The following is a 21,918-nucleotide window of genomic DNA, read 5'->3' as shown; positions in this document are numbered from 1 at the left end:
CCATATTTCGAACAATATAAGGACAAAGACCGCACTTCAATTGGTAAGCTTTAGATAATATGTAGTAGCCAGGATATCGTACAATCTGTCCAGCAAAAAGTCCAGTGTGGGAGTTACATTAAAAGGGCACAGCCACACCGGCGCAGGGGGGGAGCGGAGGCAGGACCCCCGGGAGCAGGCCGCGGGGGAGGCGAGTGCAGGCACTGACAGGGCACGACCCGCAAATCACAGGACCAACCCAACACCCCCCACAAGAACCCCATCACCGCCTCCCCACAACCTGCCCCCCACGCCACGACGGGAAGCGGCACCCTGCCCTCAGCAGCATGGATACCACATACTTGGCATCTCACATCCAGTAATCATGCTCCACTTACTGGCCAGGATTCGCCCCACATCCTACTTTAGACGGAAAGACAATAGCTGTCACAAGCAACCCCTCATTCTTATTGGGTGCCGGGCTCACATGACCGTTCGTCCATAAACATCTCCTGCAGCAGCCAGTACTCCATCAAGGTGATGCCAAAACATCCTTGTGTAGCGAGACCCGGCCGTCAGGCACTTTCATGGCCACCTACATCCAAGGCCCGCCGCGAGACTTACATCAGCAGGCCGGGCTCACCAGAACAGGCGCTTGGGTCCAAGGAGGGACGGAGGAGGAAGGAGCTGCAAGTCCTAAGTCATGATGTGCTGACGCTGTTGCTGTACAGTTAAATGTTTTGTATTTATCTTATCTATATCATAAAAATGAAAGTCTGTCTGTCTGTCTGTCTCGTATAGACTTGCAAATGCCTGAACCGTTTGACCCCAAATTTGGCACACAGATACATTGGATACCCAGGAAGGTTATAGCGAAGGTCCCGTCCCCACCAGATAAACAGGAGGGGAGGGGGAGAGCAGCGCCCCATAGAGATGAATGGGAAAATCTCCACACTGCACACACAGGTGATATAATTAGCTGCCGCTTGCCAGGAAAAACGGCAGTTGAGAGCCTTAGCAACCAATAGGATTACTGCTTTCATTTTCACAGGGAGCTGGAATGTGAATGGTTGCTAGGGCAGCTGCCTCACAACATTCACAGAAATAACTGGTAGACCCCCTACTCCATCTATACAGGACATGTATACAGGACCCTTTACTCCATCTATACAGTACATGTATACAGGACCCCCTACTCCATCTATACAGTACATGTATACAGGGCCCTCTACTCCATCTATACAGTACATGTATACAGGACCCCTACTCCATCAATACAGGACATGTATACAGGACCCCCTACTCCATCTATAAACTACATGTATACAGGACCCCCTACTCCATCTATACAGTACATGTATACAGGGCCCCTACTCCATCTATACAGTACATGTATACAGGACCCCCTACTCTATCTATACAGTACATGTATACAGGGCAGTATTACCAGCTTCTGCAGCCCTAAGCACTAAACCTGAAGATGCCCCATCCTCACTCACCAATTAGCATCAGGATAGGTAGGTATCCTGACCAATACCGCCATACTGTGACTATATAACACTGTCATAACACACCTGACCAATACCACCATACTGTGACTGGAAAACACTGCCATACCAGACCTGACCAGTACTGCCATACTGTGACTGGATAACACCGCCACACTAGGCCTGACCAATACCGCCTTACTGTGACTGGATAACATTGTCATACCACACCTGACCAATACCGCCATACTGTGACTGGATAACACTGTCATACCAGACCTGACCAATACCGCCATAATGTGACTGGTAACACTGCCATATCAGACCTGACCAATACCGCCATACTATGACTGGATAACACTGCCATACCAGACCTGTTCAATACCGCCATACTGTGACTGGATTACACTGCCATACCAGACCTGACCAATACCGCCATACTGTGACTGGATAACACCACTATACCAGACCTGACCAATACCGCCACACTGTGACTGGAGAACACTGTCATACCAGACCTGACCAATATCGCCATAATGTGACTGGTAACACTGCCATATCAGACCTGACCAATACCGCCATACTATGACTGGATTACACTGCCATACCAGACCTGACCAATACCGCCATACTGTGACTGGATAACACCACTATACCAGACCTGACCAATACCGCCACACTGTGACTGGAGAACACCGCCACACCAGACCTGACCAATACCGCCATACTGTGACTGGATAACACCGCCATACTAGACCTGACCAATACCGACACACTGTGACTGAATAACACTGCCATACCAGACCTGACCAATACCGCCATACTGTGACTGCATAACACCGCTATACCAGACCTGACCAATATCGCCATACCCCCCTCGAAAAGACACCAGATTTTCTGGCAAGTCTGAACTGCCCCTCTGCAAGGTGCTACCCTACGCACCAGACCATGGGTGTCTAATGGTAAATGCGACCCTGCAGGTATACAGGACACTACAGGTATAAAGGACCCCAAAACTATACACTACAGGTGCACAGGACCTCCACCAACTATATACTACACGTATACAGGACCCCAAACTTTACACTACAGGTACACAGGACCCCAAAACTATACACTACAGGTGTACAGGACCTCCACCAACTATATACTTCAGGTATACAGGACCTCCACCAACTATATACTACAGGTATACAGGACTCCAAACTATACACTACAGGTATACAGGACCCCAAAACTATACACTACAGGTATACAGGAACTCCACCAACTATATACTACAGGTATATAGGACCCCAAACTATAGACTACAGGTATTCAGGAACTCCACCAACTATATACTACAGTTATATAGGACTCCAAACTATACGCTACAGGTATACAGGACCTCAAAACTATACTGTACACTACAGGTATACAGGACCTCCACCAACCCTATACTACAGGTATACAGGACCCCCAAACTATATACTACAGGTATACAGGACCTCCACCAACAATATACTACAGGTATACAGGACCCCAAACTATACACTACAGGTATACAGGACCCCAAAGCTATACACTACAGGTATACGACCCCAAAGCTATACACTACAGGTATACTGGAACTCCACCAACTATATAATACAGGTATATAGTACCCCAAACTATACACTGCAGGTATACAGGACCCCAAAACTATACACTACAGGTATACAGGACCTCCACCAACTCTATACTACAGGTATAAAGGACCCTCAAACTATGCACTACAGGTATACAGGACCTCCTGGACTATATACTACAGGTATACAAGACCTCCACCAACTATACACTACAGGTATCCAGGGCCCTCAAACTATAAACTACAGGTATACAAGACCTCCACCAACTATACATTACGGGTTTACAGCACCAACTATATACTACAGGTATACAGGACCCCCGAACTATACAGTACAGGTATACAGGACCTTCACCAACTATACACTGCAGGTATACAGGACCTCCCTCAACTATACACTACAGGTATACAGCCCCCTCAATTATACACTACAGGTATACAGGACCCCCCCAACTATACAGTATAGGCATACAGCCCCCCCAACTATGCACTACAGATATGCAAGACCCCTAAAAACTATACACTGTAGGCATACAGAACCCCTTCAACTATGCACTACAGGTATACACTAATTCCACTGATTATCACCTTAGAACAAATCTAATTAACATACTCACACTTTATACCCGGGCAGCGCCGGGTACATTTTCTAGTTTATTATATATATTTCTTTTTTTTTTAAGTTATATTTTAGTTAAAAGTTTTATAATCTTTTTGTAAAAATAAAACAAGGCAGCTCTGCCAATCAGCGGCCGTGGAGTCCCGCCTCGGCAGCTGAATGGCTGAGCTGCCTTGAGACGTCACGTCTCGTGCGGCAGCTCAGACCAGGAAGCGACCGCGGGACGAGAGTATGGGGCACCGTGATCCAGGACCCCCTTGGTATCTAATCTGATAATCCTAAGTAATAAAGTAATCTGATAATCCAAAGTAATAAAAAAAAGTTAAAGCGGAGATCCGGATAAGAAAAACGTGTTTTCTATTAAAAGTACATTAAAAGTTAAATATATGTGTCAATACAATGTATTACTGTATCTGTTTGGTTCTATCATACTGGTAGCTGATAGAAATCAAGGAAGTGAAGAAAAATGGCATCTGTGCAAATCCACATTGTCTCCTGCTCCTTCTGCTATCCCCCCTTAGGAGACAAATCTTCCATGCCTCTGTCTCACATTGTGTGTGTTTGCTGAGATCAGGCTGATGATGCAGACAGGGGGCAGGGTGTGATGTCCCAGGAGGCTTGGCTGGATCCCCCAATCCCCTGAGTGATTCACCCAGTGGCATAGCTACCATGGAGGCAGGGAAGGTGGTTGCTATGGGGCCCGTTGAGGGAGGGGGCCCAGGGAAGATAAGGGCCTCCTGTGTCCTTTTGCTTAACCCCTTATGTACTGCAGTGTGTAAGTGACCTAGTGTTCTCTTACATGCTGCAACACAAAAAAGGGTTAACAATTAGCTCTCTGCCTCACTACCCTGATAACCTCTGACCTCTGTTCTCTGAGCTCCTGCAGAGGTAAGGGGTTATCAGTGCAGGAGTAGTGAAGGAGAGAGCCCTAGTTGTCTTCTGTATTAACCTTTTGTTTGTGTTGCAGCATGTAAGAGAACACTGGGTCACTTACACACTGCAGTAAATAAAGAGTTAAGCAAAAGGTAGTCTGCACCTGCACCTTTGTATATAACCATGAGGCTCCTAATAGGCTGTTATAGGTAAATACAGTGGATGGACAAAAAAAGCAGACATTGGCTTTCTCCTCTACCAGTCACTGTTGTAGCTGCACGCGGGATTCTGCCTCTGGCCACAAGAGATTTGTTTTTTTTTGCCACACAACCGAATATATATAAATATATATATATATATATATATATATATATATATATATATATATATATATATATATATATATTATAGTGTGTAGGGGGGCCCCATAAAGTTTTTTGCTATGGGGCCCCATGAATCCTAGCTATGCTCGTGGATTCAACATATCTGACTAGCCAGAAGCAGGTGTTGCACTGATTTCTCTGATTGTGCAGAAGTGTGCAGTGAAATTAGGACTGTGTTCACACATGTTGGAGTGTTATTGCAGTACTGCAGCGCATTCACAAAAATGATGCAGTAACACAAGTAAATGATGCTAAACGGCAGAGAGGATCAGAGCCTTATTGTGGGGCTCAACTTCAAAGATAACAGATACTTGATCATAATATGTGCGTGGAAAGAAGAAGAAAAAAAATTCAAAAAGTTCTTTACTTTATTCCAATATCAGCGTTACAGGAAGAGAATACAGCATGCTGTGTGGTGTTACAGGAAGAGAATACAGCGTGCTGTGTGGTGTTACAGGTAGAGAATACAGCGAGCTGTGTGGTCTTATAGGTAGAGAATAGAGCGTGCTGTGTGGGTGGGTGGGACCACAATGAAATCAAATTACTGCAAATAATTCAGTAACACAATGAAACTGCAATGTGTGAACACAGCCTAGATGTTCTGCAACAGCTTTGGGCGGGGAAAAGGCAGGGTGGAGGACTGTGATGAACAGCTCAGGCAAGGCAATGCATTCTGGACCCTGTAGTACTGTGTACAACTGATAAACCAGGAAGTGCGGAAACACAAAACAGAGAAAAAAAAAAAAAAATAAATGGATTTTTGGTTGTTTCAAAACTGGAATAGACAAGTAATGCTTTATGCTTCTGCAGAAGTTTCATTTTTTTAACCTCTACCTGGAGTTCCCCTTTAAATCATGCTGTCTTGCCAGTGGAATTTTCCTGCTTCACTTACAAAATAGTCAGCAAAGTGGTCTCTTACTACCATAGCCTGAAAATTGGTGCGAAAGGAAAGATTTGATGCCTTGTCAGGACTGTATCTTTGCGAAGCTTAATGCCCCCCTCGGCTCATTCTGTGCGGCGGAGAAAGCACTGTTTTTCTTATATTTGTTCTGTTTCTGTGTTTTGTTTTGCATTAATCTGAACACTGGTTTATTTTGTCTGCTTACTTGGTTTCATGGACACACCCGACACCTGCTGAGTTCTGTCTGGCCACTTCATGGTTAATCTTCTTTTTGTTCTTTCTGTGACTGACAGGTCTTCCTGCCAGTGGATGTGTTTTGTGGTCAGGTGCGTGTGGTTGGAGATTAGGGGGATGGTCCAATTATATTCTGGACCAGACCCCTGGCCTCTTATATAATACTCCCAGTCTGTATACTCCTTGCTGGTTATTGACTTTGTCTCTGCCTGCTTCTGACTTTGCTATTCTGTGTTTATTCTGACCCTTCTGCTTTGTATTTCTGACTATCCCTGCTTGTTGCCTGCCCCTGACCTTGTTGCCTGTTTTTTGACTACACCTATTGGATCCAGCTTTTGTACTTTTGCTGTCCGATTGTTGTGACCTGAATTGCTGACTTTTCTTATTGTGTTTGTTTGTCTTGTCTTGTTTTGTGTTGCACCCAGTTAGCGCAGGGGTTGCTGTCCAGTTGCTCGCTGTCACCTAGGGCAGATTGTAGCAATTAGGCAGGGACAGTGGGCTGGGCTAAACTTAGGGTTCACTGTCTGCGTCTCTCCTGCATCCCTCTGTGACCTGAGTTGTAACAGAATAACCAGCCCTACAGTTTATTCATTTTTTTTTTTCTCCACCTGGCTATGGATCCTATGTTAAATCTGGTTGAGTCTTTCCTGGGCCAGAATGCTGCGTTATCTGCTGCTGTTCCCCCAGAACCTCCAGTGCAGCTTCCTGAAAAGTTCAAAGGTGATAAAAAGGGCTTTCGGATTTTCAGAGAAGGATGTTAAGTTGTTTTTCAGACTTTGTCCCAGGTCATCTGGGGTTGAGAGCCAGAGTGGGCATCATTATGTCACTCTCTTACAAGGACCTCCACAGGAGTGGGCCTTTTCTTTGCCTCCGGATGCCACTGAATTAACTTCAGTGGATCAGTTTTTTTTTTCTGCTTTAGGATTTCTTTATGATGACCTGACAGGGCAGCGATAGCTGAGAGGCAGTTGACAACTTTAACGCTTTAAGGACATGGCCCATTTTCGTTTTTACGTTTTCGGTTTTTCCTCCTTGTGTTTAAAAGGTCATAGCACTTGCATTTTTCCACCTAGAAACCCACATGACCCCTTATTTTTTGCGTCACTAATTGTACTTTGCAATTACAGGCTGAATTTTTGCATAAAGTACACTGCGAAACCAGAAAAAAATTCGAAGTGTGGTGAAATTGAAAAAAAAAACGCATTTCTTTTATTTGGGGGAAATGTGTTTTTACGCCATTCACCCTGGGGTAAAACTGACTTGTTATGCATGTTCCTCAAGTCGTTACGATTAAAACGATATGTAACATGTATAACTTATATTGTATCTGATGGCCTGTAAAAAATTCAAACCGTTGTTAACCAATATACGTTCCTTAAAATCGCTCCATTCCCAGGCTTATAGCGCTTTTATCCTTTGGTCTATGGGGCTGTGCGAGGTGTCATTTTTTGCGCCATGATTTGATCTTTCTATCGGTACCTTGATTGCACATATACGTCTTTTTGATCGCTTTTTATTACATTTTTTCTGGATTTGATGCGACCAAAAATGCGCAATTTTGCACTTTGGGATTTTTTTGCGCTGACGCCGTTTACCGTACGAGATCAGGAATGTGATTAATTAATAGTTCGGGCGATTACGCACGCGGCGATAGCAAACATGTTTATTTATTTATTTGTTTACTTTTATTTAAAACCTGGGAAAAGGGGGGTGATTCAGACTTTTATTAGGGGAGGGGGCTTTTTACTATTAACAACACTTTTTTTTTTTTTTTTACACATATACTAGAAGCCCCCATGGGGGACTTCTAGTATATACACTGTGATCTCTCATTGAGATCTCTGCAGCATAGATATGCTGCAGAGATCCATGAGATCGGCACTCGTTTGCTTTCGGCTGCTGCAGCCGAAAACGAACGAGTGCCGAGCCGAGGACGGCGCCATCTTGGACGCGTCCCCGGCCGGCATCAGTAACGGAGATCGCTCCTCCGGGACAAGGTCCCGGAGGAGCGATCTCCCCCACTAGACACCAGGGAAACGTTGCCTCCGGTAATCGGAGGCAGCTGTCAACTTTGACAGCTGCCTCCGATTAGCTAATTAGCGGGCACGGCGATCAGACCGTGCCCGCTAATAGCGGCGGTCCCGGGCTACACGCGGCACCCGGGATCGCGGCACTTCAAAGCGGGGCCGCCGCCCGTCTCTTCCCCTGTCTTAAAGGGGTAGTCCACCCAAAAAAAATTTCTTTCAAATCAACTGGTGCCATAAAGTGCCAGAGATTTGTAATTCACTTCTATTAAAAAATTTTAAGTCTTCCAGTACTTATTAGCTGCTGTATGTCCAGCAGGAAGTGGTGTTTTCTTTCCTGTCTGACCCAGTGCTCTCTGTTGCCTCCTCTGTCCATGTCAGAAACTGTCCAAAGCAGGAGCAAATCCCCATAGAAAACCCCTCCTGCTCTCCAGACTGGAAATAATACAACTTCCTGTTGGGCATACAGCAGCTGATAAGTACTGGAAGGCTTGAGATTTTTTAATAGAAGTAAATTACAAATCTCTGTCACTTCATGGCAGCAGTTGATTTGAAAGAAATTTTTTTTGGGTGGACTACCCCTTTAAGACAGGGGAAGAGACAGGTGGAAGAATATTGTGCTGAGTTCCGCCAGTGGTGCGTTCCATCTGGGTGGAATGATCCTGTACTTAGATGCCAATTTAAGCAGGGGTTATCTGATGGCATTAAGGATGCCTGGACAGGTCATCCAGATCCTCCGACCCTAAAGCAGGCCATGAATTTGGCCGTACGTACCGACCGTAGACTCCATGACAGACAGAGGGAGAAAGTAGGCTTTGAACCTTACAAAACCTCAGTCTCCTGTTCTGTCAAAAACTCTGTTGTTATCCCTGCTTTTCCTGAGGACGAGCCCATGCAGCTGGGAAGATTGGATGCCAGGACCAGATGAGAACACCGGAGACACAACGGTCTATGTTACTATTGTTGTGACAGTAACTATTTCATCAGTTTCTGCCACAAGCGTCCCAAGCAGCAAGAAAACCAGCTCACGGATCATCGGCGTTCAGGTGACTCCAAGGAAAGTCACTTGGGCGTACAGGTACCCTCTGGTGAAATCAATATTTCAAGTTCTGCTGGACCTGTTTTTCATGTATCTGATGTTAATTTAACATGTTCTTCTGCCCATCCTGTCAGTAAGCCTGTTCTACATGTCATGGACTCTTCTGATGAATGGGAGTCAGATGGCAATGTTTTGAGTGAAGTTGGGTCCTGAGGCCCCTCATAAAGGGGGGGGGGGGGGTACTGTCAGGACTGTATCTTTGCAAAACTTAATTTAATGCGCCCCTCAGCTTGTGCTGTGCGGCCAAGAAGACGCTGATTTTCTTGTATTTGTTCTGTTTCTGTGTTTTGTTTTGCATTAGTCTGAACGCTGGTTTATTTTGTCTGCTCACTTGGTTTCATGGACACACCTGACTTCACCAGCTGAGTTCTGTCTGGCCATGTCATGGTTAATCTTTGTTTTGGTTCTGTGACTAGCAGGTCTTTCTGCCAGTGGGTAGAAGAAAACTTAAAGAAGACCTGTCACCTATCCCCCCCCCCCCCCCCCCGTGCCGGGGTGACAGGCTCCCGACACCCAGTTAGATCCCCTTCTACGTACCTCATCTCGCCGAGTCCTGCTGCCGGAGCCGGTCCCAAGACTGAGATATCCCAGTCAGAAGCCAGCGTGCGCGCTCTGGAGAGAGGTCCGGCGTCCATAGAGAATGAATGGAGCCGGACTCATCTCTGATGCACGGCTCCATTCATTCTCTATGGACGCCGGACCTCCCTCCAGAGCGCGCGCGCCGGCTTCTGACCGGGATATCTCCGTCTCGGGACCGGCTCCGGCAGCAGGACTCGGCGGGATGAGGTACTTAGAAGAGGATCTAATTGGGGGTCGGGAGCCTGTCACCCCGGCATGGGGGGTGACGGGTCTTCTTTAATGCTTAAACAAGTAAGGTTTATTTACAGTGTAGGTTACTGCATATCATTCGTTACAGGGAAGAGAACGCGCACTGAACAATGCTATACTGTACCATTATGTGGTTATTTAAAGTCCAGCAGAGATGGTATTAGCTTTATGTATCTAGCAGAGGAACTAAAGGTCCCTTAATGCACAGTCCTGGGTGGACACTGGTGTGTCCATGTATACATAATACAGACATACAGTGCAGGGGTTACCGTGATTCAGTAGTGCTCTTTGTCTTGGCTATACTGGTTCTGCGGACAGTCCAGACTCCTTACGCTCGATGTTTCCTGCACTTAGCATTCATTAGAAGCAGTGTGTCATTCATCAGAAGCGGTGTGTCATTCATCAGAAGCGGTGTGTCATTCATCAGAAGCGGTGTGTACGGAGCAGTGTACATTCATATCTGCATGGCTCTAATAACGGCTGTTCTGCTGGGGTTGATGCAAATTTGGTGTGACCTTATAATGACCTCTTGGTGCTGTTGGGATGCTGCTGGGCATGATGCTGGAGGAATTTGGGGGGGGGGGGGGTATGAGCTGGTGCACCAGGATGATCATAGTTGCCTTATTTGCCTGTGCCTGGCTGTAATAGTAGCTCCCAAGGCCTCTTTCCCCTCTTGCCTTGCTCATCCCTTACTTTGTAATGAGGCAGGACCATCCAATGAGCCTGCAGGCATCCAGTGAGATACTGGACATGGTCTGTTTAGCAGCTCCTCTTTCCCATCTCCCTACCTTCCCCTGAAGATAATTGAAGCCCCAGAGGTCTGTGTGTGAGACAGCAGTGCAGTGGGACCATGGTTAACTATTAAAACATGTACAAATTTTGCCCACAGTACAACACACATTATATATACAGTACACACAACCAACCAACAATACACATAACATACAGTATACACATAACATACTGTATGCACATAAAAGTCCAATTACAAAGGGAGTATCTGCCATATCAGGCAGATAACTCCCTGTGTAATAAAGACAGCAATTAGCCAACTTGTGAGCAAACACTCACTTGTCTGCTGATCACTGTTTTTCAACACTTATAATCTGCCATGGATCGCAGACCTGTCCATGTAGTAAGTGATGTGTGGCCAACAGCTGAATACAGCAAAAGGCTGCACTATCATTGAGTAGTGTACTTGGCTCAGTAAGCAAGCACCGATCTAGGAGTGCAGGTCTTGCCTTGTAATGCAGCCTTAAAGGGTTACTCCGGCGATGCTTACTTTGTATGGAGCTCAGCTGCTGGAAGTCTGACATCATGGCATGGCTGCGTTCCAGCGCCACCATTCTGTGCTGTGATGTCAGCTGCAGAGGGCGTCCCTTGCTTCAGGCTGCGCTGCCCTCCTCTTCAGACAGCGCTGTGCCATACTTTTACAATAAGGGAGAGTATGGCTCTGCTCTGTTGCTGTACTCTCACTTATCGCAAGGGTATGGCACAGTGCTGTCTGAAGAGGAGGGAAGCGCAGCCTGAAGCAAGGGACGCCATCTGCAGCTGACATCACAGCACAAAATGGTGCCGCTAGAACGCAGCCATGTCAGACTTGACAGCTGAGCTCCATACAAAGTAAGCATGGCCGCAGTAACCCTGTAATAAACCACTATTCTCCATGTGTTTCATTTTTGTTTGCGACGTCAGTTTTTTTGGGTTAGTAGCATTTTTACTCCCATAGACTGATATACCATGTGTAAATGTGCAAGGCCTTTTTTTCTGACATTTAACAGAAATCCTTGAATAACATAGTTAAAGGATCATATGACGTAAAGAAAAACACTGAAAATCACCACAAAAATACACATACTAAAGGCATGCCACAAAACTGCATAAAAAGGGGCAAAGATAAATATTTATTTTATTATTTTAAAAAATCACTGTCTCAAAGACCGAAACTAGGCCTTATCTACAATGTTTTCAAGTGTTTAAAAAAAATGTCTTAAAGACATGTCAAAAGTTTTGATTGGTGCGGGTCTGAGTGGGAATAAGTGGGGAGAAGTCACACTCAGCGCAGTCCTCTCCTGGGCCATTGTCACGTGATATTTTTTACTTTTCTAACTGACATAGAACGGACCACGTGGCAAGACGATACTCTTACCGCTTGTTTTCACAATCTGTCTGGGTCTGATTGTTCAAAACTTTTGACATGTATCTCTAACAATATAAGAAGTTTTTTAAAATGACAGTGACACTTTAAAAATTAAATAATGCAGAAATATTCTGCACACTAGTATGTTACCACTGCGATGAATGTATTGATGGTATTATGCATCAAAAATAGACTATCATCTATTTTTGCATAAAACATAAAGAGAATTAACTATAAAAATAAATTGGTTTCCAAACATCAGAATATTCAAAAGATAGGCCATCAATATTAGATTGTCCCCATGCAATATCAATAGTTTGAAGGGGCTGCAGCACTCCAGTGAGAGCTCAAGCCTCTACATTTAGATGGCTGACTCTATATACCTGCAGGCCACCATACATTTAAAAGTGGCTGTGCAGGGTATATATAATAAATATAAATATATATCAATGAGTTCAGAGCACTTGCATGAGCATTGTGGCCTTTCCAAGCAATTCCAATCAGTGGGTGTTCAGAAACATTGACTCAACTGATATTGATGACCTATCCTGTGGATAAGTCATCAGTATTTTTATTGTGGAAAACACCTTTAACCCTCTTCCTGCCAAAGGTGTATCTTTTTTAAATGGTTGTCAACCAAACCAAGCAGTAGCTGTGTACCCCCAAAAAAAGGACTTTAATTCCCGATCGCGTGACAGGCAGCGGAGGGGAAGTAGTCATCTGGGCGGCTCCCCGCCTGTATCTAGTCCACGCGCTCTGCCTGTCAGTGTGCTCGGAGAGGATGAATGTCATATGCTGTGCAGCAGTGACCCATATCAGCACAATCGTGCGGATTGCTTACCTTTAAGCCTGCATACTGTATTATGTGCTAAAAAATGCGTTCATGTCAGTGAGGCCTACAAATGATCAGCTACTAGTTCCATGTACAGTTAACATTGGGTGGGCCCTAGGTGGTCCAGTCCGACCCTGCCTATATACCACCCTCAGTCTGTGTTCTCCTGGCTGGTAATTGAGCTTGTCTCTGCCTGCTTCTGACTCTGCTATTCTGTGTTTATTCTGATCCTTCTACTTTGTATTTCTGACCATCCCTGCTTGCTACCTGCCCCTGATTTTGTACCTGCCCGACCGTTGTGACCTGGATTGTGGACTATTTTTATTGTGTTTCTCTTGTCTTGTTTTGTGTTCCACCTAGTCAGCGCAGAGGTAGATGTCCAGTTGCTCACTATCACTTAGGGCAGATTGTAGGAAGTAGGCTTCACTGTCTGTGTCTCTCCTGTATCCCTCTGTGACCTGAGTCATAACATGCCTCTCAAGTTCGATATGAGTTACTCTTCAGGCACATTCAGAGGTTCCATCACCCGAACAAAATTGTGCAACACAATGCAGGCCTTGACCACCTTGTTAACAGTTGGCACATTTAATTGAATGGCTTTTAACAAAACCCTCCATTCTCAATTCAGAATTCCAAACGCACACTCAACTAGACGCCGTGCCCTTATTAGATGATAGTTAATTTTTTTTTTCTTGCAAGAATATGGTTTGAGGAGGTTCTCACACATTGTAAAGGCTTCATCGCCAATTAAGACATAAGGTAGTGCTGGTCCCTCTGTGCTTGGCAAAGGTTTGGGGTCTGGCAAATCAATTTTTTTTTTTATATAGACTTTTTGGGCCCATAGCAGATTCTCAGAAAACTCTGGCATCGTTATTTCTGCTGTATCCTCTGATGTCAACAGAAATCAACTTGTAGTCAGCATCGGCAATATCCATTAATATGAACTTCTTATAATTAAAGAACTCAGACCCAGTTTGTGGAGATTTTTGTATTCGCACATGTTTGCTATCCACGGCGCCAATACAGTTAGAGAACAGAGTGGTGGCATAAAACTTTTCAGCAACCTTCTTCCAGATGTGATGGTCTGCCTCTGGGAGGTATTGAGGTTGAAGAACATCCCAAAGTACTGGTACATGTGTCTTTTACTTATAAAGATATTGTACTCTTGGAGATGCAAAAGTTGTATTGTAGGGATGTATAGGAATCCCCAGATGCCAGAAACCTTGAACAGAATAAAGGAAAGATGATTAAATACAAAGCATTTAATCTGCATTATTTCAAGATTATAAAACAAATATATATAATAAAAATAACAATCAAATAAAATGGATCATCAGCTGGTCTCTTGTCCAATTAAGGTCAATGATAACCTGTTTGTAAAAAAAAAAAAAAAAAAAATTATTGATATGAACAAAATCTGGCATAGAGAGATAAATGTGCCTTCTTTCTTCATACTGCCCTAGCCTTTTTTTGGAAAAGTTATCTCAATCATATGATTGAGAACTTTTTCCAAAAAAGGCTAGGGCAGTATTCATTTAACATCTATAGGCATAGGTCAGTAAGAGTGTATTGTTCAAACATGCCCTACTGATAGGGCATGTTCATTAAAGTGTTAGTTTTTTCTTGAACAAACTTATTACCTATCCACAGAATAGTTGACAAGTAAGATATTATGGAGGTTTCAACCTTGGTGCCCCTGGCGATCACCGTCTCTGCCTTTAGCTTCTTTACTATTAATACAACCATGTATACGGCATGTGACCCATGGATCTATTCAACCCAATGTAATTGCCAGAAAGAGATTACTACAGCACTGTGGTCTTTAGGTTGGCCCCATAGGAATGCATCGAGCTCCAGGTCAAGGTCCATTCCTGCAGCTGTATTCACAGAAAAGTAGCCGGGGGGGGGAGGGGGGGGATACAGAGATCGCTGGTAGTCTGGAGGTTGGCCTTCCTGCAATATCTTAATTCTTCCATATTCAGTGGATTGTTGAGGTTTTTTTTAATGAACAACCTCTGTACAGAGTAATCAACTTGGCAAAGGTGCACAGAATCCAAATCCAAATAAAATAATGTTCCTGCGGTAGCAAAGGCCACAGGTAAACATAATACAGCAGCAATAGTTTTTCACTGAAAACAGCAACCAAGGCAAGCTAGGCCACCATATTACAGTGTGTGAACAAAGCCTAAATATTGATTTGTAATTAAAGAGATAAACAGTGAGAACAAGTATTTACCTTATTGTTATCACAAGTCTTTCAGCTGGTGATATTATTCTCCTGTAAGGACATGGCTTTCTGGTGATCCAGGAGGGTATCAAATGAAGATGTTGTCATGTGCATATTTGAAGAACTTTTCTGTGAATCTTCTTAGTTCTGGGTACAGACTGTGAAAGCATCACATTTGTGGCCGCCTCTGAAATATTGGATGGACCCAATAAGAATGGCGCATTTTTCTTGGTGAAATGCTCTGTTGCATTGCCAATCTGATTCTCAGAAATCGCCATATGTAACCAGTACGGCGTCTTGGATAGCTGCTGATAGAATTCACTGATGCCCACTGGTGCCTAGTCGGGAATATACTGAATCTTCCTCAAACAACCTTAGGAAGACAGACAGACCACTCCCACATTAGAAGCATAAACCAACATGAGTTGCCATAAGTTGTCAGCAGTTTAGTTAAGTTGACATGAGGTTTTAAAGGTCAAAGGTGTATATCTGTAGGAATGATCTTTAGTTATCATAGCAACCACTTGCAGTTCAAGGGTTACTAAAAAGATTAAATGAGCCTATGCTGCAATATGTAGTCTATAACTCACCATGCAATTGGCATAAAAGACACAACTAAATAGACAGAGTAGAGGACATATGTATTCCATGCTTCTGTACTACAATGAGTGTTATAACATAAATCCAGTATCTCTCTGGGGTACCAGTGTCCTATTTTTGATGATTCCTGGTACCTAAATATGAACAGTGATAAGCGACATAATGGACTTGTTCAATTCTGTGTGGATTTGTGTCCAGAACTCCAAGAATACACAAGCTTTTCCTACTACACTTTTGTAACTCTGAGGTGTAGTTTTCGTTTAATTAAATGATGATTGTGTAGAGGCTTATGGTGCCTGTGATCTGTGATTGACAACCATCAACTTCAGAGCAAATATACCATCAGGTACATTACTTTATTTTATTTTTAACCTCTTGCACCCCCCCCCCCCCAACCACGTGAAGATATTGGTATATTGGTACTGCCATGACTAACATATTGTGATTGGGTAACAGGTGGTCTAACTCTGTTTTTTGCCCCTCTGTTTCCCTATTGAGGTATGTTCACACTGAGTAGATCCCGCCTGCCTCAGTGTGCCATAGCCAGTCTATGGGAGAGTGCGCACTCCTCCGCTGCTGCCGTTCTCTGCTCAAAAAAGTGCCGTGTCTGCCGCCGCGGAATTCCGCCTGATTTAAAAGTCTACTGAAGGCTTTCAGGCATGCCACAATTTAGCTATAAAGGTTCTGTAGGGCTGCCGCAACTGTATTTCCCTATTGCCCCGCTATACTATCTCTAATTCTGCATATTGATGGCCTATCCTTATGGTGCGTTTACACACAGAGATTTATCTGACAAAGCCAGGAACAGACTATAAACAGGGAACAGATCATATAGGAAAGACTGAGATTTCTCCTCTTTTCACATCCATTCCTGGCTTTGGCTTCAAAAATCTGTCAGATAAATTTCTCTGTGTAAACCAGTGATGGGAACAAACTGGACAAGCTGATGAGAAGGGCCAGGTCTGTCCTTGGAACCCCCCTGGAACCGATGCAGGTGGTGGTAGAACGAAGGAATTTGTCAGTGGCCAGCTCTATACTGGAGAATGACTCCATCCTATGCACGAGACCGTGATAGCACTGGGCAGTACTATCAGTGACCGTTTAATTCACCCAAAGTGCGAGAAGGAGCGATATCGGAAGTCCTTCCTTCCTGCAGCAGTTAGGCTGTACAACCAACACCGACCTATGCAGAGATCACTCCATAAAAAGAACTAAAATAGTTTGTTTTTATTGTATCTTTTTACTTTTTCTTTGTCCACTTTAATCGTAATGCCTTTACTTTACCTTTTAGCTTTTTTGTATGTGTAATATCTATGCTGCTATAACACACTGAATTTCCCCATGGTGGGACTATTAGAGGATTATCTTAAAGGCGGCCTTAGTACAGGATATCAATATGTGACCAAGGTGCCAAAACCCACTGATCAGACTTTATAAGTTATTACAGTACAGATATATCCAGTTACTTACAGGAGGCATCTTCTCTGCATGGATTACTGATCACGTTTTTGCTGATCAAAGTTCTTGCCCATTTTGCCCGGTCATCATGAAGATTTCTCCTGGTGATGCCTCGTCTCTGCAGGATCTGCCAGACATTTTAGGCTTCTCACTCCATCCTCAGCCTCATCTATATACAAACTCCTATGTGTATTGTCTCACACAGTAACAGAAAACCCTCTGTTTCCCCATATAAGCCATTATGGTCAATATATGCCTAGTATCAGGCCCCTCTGTGCTTCCATATAGCACAGGTCTTCTCTGTGCACCCATATATAAAAGGCAGCCCAAGTTAGTAGTTAGGCCTCCTCCATTGCATCCATATAGCTGTATCATACAGCAGTTAAATGCCTCTTCGCTCCCAATATAGTAGGTAGATCCCCTCCGTGCATTAGCCTGTAGGTAGTCCCCCTGGTAGATCATCCCCCCCAATAAACTGTATCCTCCATGTAGGCAACCCCTCCTAAAGGTAATGTTGCCCCCCCCCCCCCCCCCGCAAACACACACTTATCAGTAACTGTAGGTAATCCTTCCCCATATGTAACATATAGTATACTCACTCACTCATAAATACTCAGCAGGCTCTGCAGTCCCCATGCATTCCTTCTTCCTAAAAAAAACAAAGACATATATAAATACATTCGCACAGATAGATCTAAAAATAGTCTGCTGAATTCCCAAGTAGTTAGAAAAAAAATAGCATTTATTGCAACAGCATTCATATTAGTGAGGCATAAGAAAAAGTTTTATACTGCACTAATATTAATGCTGTTTGTTTTCCACATTTGATGCAATAAATCCAGGTTGTTTTTTTCCTAACTACTTGGGAGTGCTGCAATCTGCTGGCACCATGACACTGACTGATGCAGTGCTCCACTGTCCTTTTTGTGTGTATATAATATATATATATAGACTATGTTCACACATGTCATGTCAAAAATAGAGAAAAAGCAGCCAATTTTCATATTTAAAATAACTGCCGTTTTTGCCGTGATTTAACTGACTGCAATGGCAATGCATTGAAGTCAATGGGAAGACGGACGTCCAATGCACACAGTGTATTGAATAACAGAAGTTTTTGCGCGGACTTCAAAATAATGAACACTATCATTTTCGGACGTCTTTAGTAGTTCACACACAGTTTTTCTTTTGGCACTGCTCTTTCTCAGTTTTTACTATTAAATTCAATGGACTTTTCAATTAAGCCACACCCAAAGTCCAATTAGTAACCCCAAACTAGAATACTATACAAACACCACCAAGGAAAGGCCAGACAGCTAAATGACATACGCTATTTTAGCCTCAAAATAACAGACGTCACTTTAAACAGAGCTCAAAAGATGTTGTGTGAACATAGCCATATGCATGCATACACACACACACACAAACACACACATTTATAACATACAGTGTTCATATGACACATACATACATACATACATACATACACATACCTCCCAACTGTCCCGGATTCCGTGGGACAGTCCCGTTTTCAGGGTGCTGTCCCGTGGTCCCGGAACGGCCCCCCGTGTCCCGCATTATATGTGGCCCCAGCGAAAAAAACAATAATCCAGTAACTCACCTGTCCGCTGTTCCCAGCAGCTCCTCTCCCAGCAGAGCGCGCACTCCCGTCATCCTCCGGGGCGGGCAGCGGGGTACAGAGTCACTGACTGTACCGGAAGCGATTCATGATGGAGGCTGCAGGTCACTTCTGGCACAGTCAGTGTCTGTATACCCCGCTGCCCGCCCCGGAGGATGACGGGAGTGCGCGCTCTGCCGGGAGAGGAGCTGCTGGGACCGGCGGACAGGTGAGTTACTGGTTTATTGTTTTTTTGCTGGGGCCACACAAAGGGGAGGATTGGCTACTATGTGGGGCGCTATATGGGGGATTGGCTACTATGTGGGCACTATATGGGGGATTGGCTACTATGTGGGCACTATATGGGGGATTGTCTACAATGTGGGGCACTATATGGGGGATTGGCTACTATGTGGGCACTATAATGGGGGATTGGCTACTATGTGGGCACTATAATGGGGGATTGGCTACAATATGGGCACTATAATGAGGGATTCGCTACTATGGGGGGATTGGCTACTATGTGGGGCACTATATGGGGGATTGGCTACTATGTGAGGCATATATGGGGGCATTGGCTACTATGTGGGGCACTATATGGGGGATTGGCTGCTATGGGGGGCACTATATGGGTGATTGGCTACTATGTGTGCACTATATGGGGGATTGGCTACTATGGGGGGCACTATATGGGGATTGGATAATATGGGGGGCATTGGCTACTATGTGGGGCATATATGGGGGGATGGGCTACTATGTGGGGCACTATATGAGGGATTGGCTACTATGTGGGGCACTATATGGGGGATTGGCTACTATGTGGGCACTATATGGGGGATTGGCTACTATGTGGGGCATATATGGGGGCATTGGCTACTATGTGGGTCACTATCTGGGGGATTGGCTACTATGTGGGCACTATATGGGGGATTGGCTACTATGGGGGGCATATTTGGGGGCATTGGCTACTATGTGGGGCATATTTGGGGGCATTGGCTACTATGTGGGCACTATATGGGGGCATTGGCTACTATGTGGGGCATATATGGGGGCATTGGCTACTATATGGGGCATATTTGGGGGCATTGGCTACTATGTGGGCACTATATGGGGGCATTGGCTACTATGTGGGGCATATATGGGGGCATTGGCTACTATGTGGGCATATATGGGGGCATTGGCTACTATGTGGGCACTATATGGGGCATTGGCTACTATGTGGGGCATATGTGGGGCATTGGCTACTATGTGGGGTACTCTATGGGGGATTGGCTACTATGTGGGGCACTATATTGAGGCATTGGCTACTATGTGGGGCACTATATTGAGGCATTGGCTACTATGTGGGGCACTATGTGGGGGATTGGATACTATGTGGGGCCCTATAATGGGGGATTGGATACTATATAGGGCATTTTTTGGGGATCGGATACTGTATAGGGCACTATTCAGTCAGCAGCATGTGGTGACTGTAGGGGAGTGGCTATGGAGGGTTGCTATGGGGGCGTGGCTATGGAGGGTTGCTATGGGGGTGTGGCTATGGGGACTGTGGCGCACATGTCCCTCTTTGCGCTTTGCAAAAGTTAGGAGGTATGCATACATTTCCTGAAGAGCAGGGAGCAGGTCTACAGATGCTGGATGTGGTAGCAGACAGGGGGCTGCACACATCCCCCATCCCCTCTGTCCCCACAGATGCTGCAAACCAGGAAGCAGTGGAGGCTTGTCAGAGCCTTGTCCATGTGCTGCAACCAGCTTCTCTCAGCTGAGGGGAGGGGGAATTTTTAAGGTGGAACAGGAAGCCTGAACTTTGTCCAGCAGCAAATGTTAGATGTTAACCTTTTCATGCCTGTTCCCAGGGCTGTATTAAGAGCTGTTGCTGCCCTAGGCACTAAACCTGAACACGCCTCATCTTGGGAGGGGGGAGGGGGTTTCGGCCACATGCTTTTTTTTCTAAATGTAGAAACATTGTCTGAATCACGTTTTTCATGGTTTTTAACTGCTTAAAAGCTAAATTTTCACATAGAATCAATGACTGGAGTATTCTGCATATTGTCTGAAGGAAATAAGTAGGTAATAGCTCCAGGCGTCACAGCCATATCAGACCTGAACAACACCGCCACACCAGACCTGACCATACCTCCCCCCCCCATACCCCCTCAAAAAGACAAGAGATTTACTGACAAGTCTGACCGGGAGGTGGAAGACTAAAAAAATAAAAACAAAAAAAGTAGTTTTTTTCCCCCCTGCTAGGTGCTGCCCTAGGCACCGGACCACGGGTGCCTAGTGGTAAATACGGCCCTGCCTGTTCCACCGTAAAAAGAAATCCCCTTAAGGGTCTGTTCACAAGTACAGACTCGCTGTGAGTTTCTCGTACATGAATTCACAGCGATACTGATTGCTATCAAGTCAATGTATGTGTATTCTCGCTGCGTGTTTGGTGCGATTTTTTTATTTATTTTTTTTTTACATGCGAGTTTTGATTTTCACAGGCAAGTTCAACACCACAAAAAACGCAGCTACTTTCATGCGAGTTTGATGCGAGTTCTGCGCAGTTTCACGCTGCAAGTCTGTACGTGTGAACAGACCCTAACTCAGAGAAGCTCTGGATGTTTGCAGCACAGTGTTGGAATAAAAAGTAAGGGCAGGAGATGTGTGCAGACATTGACAGTGTCTGCGGCTGTAGGGGGGGCCCCTTGGAGATGGAAGCCCTGGGCAATTGCCCTGTTTGCTTCCACTAAGGCAGGCCCTGCACACATACCCCAAAGCACCAGCCTGCTGCTAGGCAGACAGACGCACAGATGCGGAATAAACAAGATAAAGGGGGAGAAGGGGGGCCTGCGCCCAGCTCCAGCACTTACCTTTTGCAGCAGCTGCATCCATAGGTCTGGATGCAAGCAGCTTTGCTTACCACAAAGGGAAGTGCTGGTGTACAGCGTTGTTATCTGGCCTGGGGAAGGGGCCTCAACCCTGCCGGAAACAGCTTACTGAGGAAAGGAGGAATGCAGGGTTG

General features: G+C 44.9%; 1 long non-coding RNA gene across 2 annotated transcripts; it reads right to left on the bottom strand.

Annotated features, from left to right (window-relative positions):
• Positions 1-13,571: 13,571 nt before the first annotated feature.
• LOC138784650 (uncharacterized) lies at positions 13,572-20,659 on the bottom strand. 2 transcript variants are annotated; one of them, XR_011361901.1, is made up of 4 exons: positions 20,509-20,659; positions 17,890-17,939; positions 15,242-15,605; positions 13,572-14,227 (listed from the first exon to the last, which is right to left on the bottom strand). It is a non-coding gene; the product is annotated as an uncharacterized lncRNA (long non-coding RNA). The 2 variants fall into 2 exon arrangements; XR_011361900.1 differs by having other exon boundaries at positions 17,894-17,939.
• Between the last annotated feature and the right edge of the window lie 1,259 nt (positions 20,660-21,918).

The sequence above is a fragment of the Dendropsophus ebraccatus genome, chromosome 2 (genome assembly GCF_027789765.1).
Source record: "Dendropsophus ebraccatus isolate aDenEbr1 chromosome 2, aDenEbr1.pat, whole genome shotgun sequence".
Classification (NCBI taxonomy): domain Eukaryota; kingdom Metazoa; phylum Chordata; class Amphibia; order Anura; family Hylidae; genus Dendropsophus; species Dendropsophus ebraccatus.
Note: the sequence above shows the minus strand (reverse complement) of the source record. Positions and strands in the feature narration are given on the sequence as shown.